Genomic DNA, 591 nt, shown 5'->3' on the forward strand with positions numbered 1-591 from the left:
AGTTTACTATTGAACAAAAGAAACCATCCAAAAGTACAGCAGTATAATTTCATTTATGCGAAATACAAAAACAGGCAAAATCAAATATTACTGTTTAGAAGTGCATGCTTAGTTATTAAATTGTAAAGAAAAACAATGGAAGTGATTACCATAAGGAAAGACATGGAACAGAGGAGCAGAGAGGCACAGATAGTGACTGGAATGGAGAACGAGGGGAGACGCTAGGGTACAAGTATTTCTTGATCTCAGTGGTTGTTACAGTGATGTTTTCTTTATAATGATTTATGAAGCTATATATTTATATATTACACATTTCACAATACATACACAATACATTTCACAATACAGAAACTTCTGTGTCTATCCACTGATACCCACTAACATATTTTTTACAGACCAATGACTATTGTCCAACAGGACAATATTTTAAGATTAGACAAAAATAGTAACTACTGATATATAAGTATTTATTGCATTCCCCAGTATGGCTTAAATACATGTCTGAGTTTCAACTTTTCTTTATCCTATCATTCAGTAATTGCTGTTTCCTCTGCAGCTCACAGACACATGAAAATATTCAACACCCACAGC

This window comes from Galeopterus variegatus, unplaced genomic scaffold (assembly GCF_000696425.1).
Source record: "Galeopterus variegatus unplaced genomic scaffold, G_variegatus-3.0.2 Scaffold7926, whole genome shotgun sequence".
NCBI lineage: Eukaryota > Metazoa > Chordata > Mammalia > Dermoptera > Cynocephalidae > Galeopterus > Galeopterus variegatus.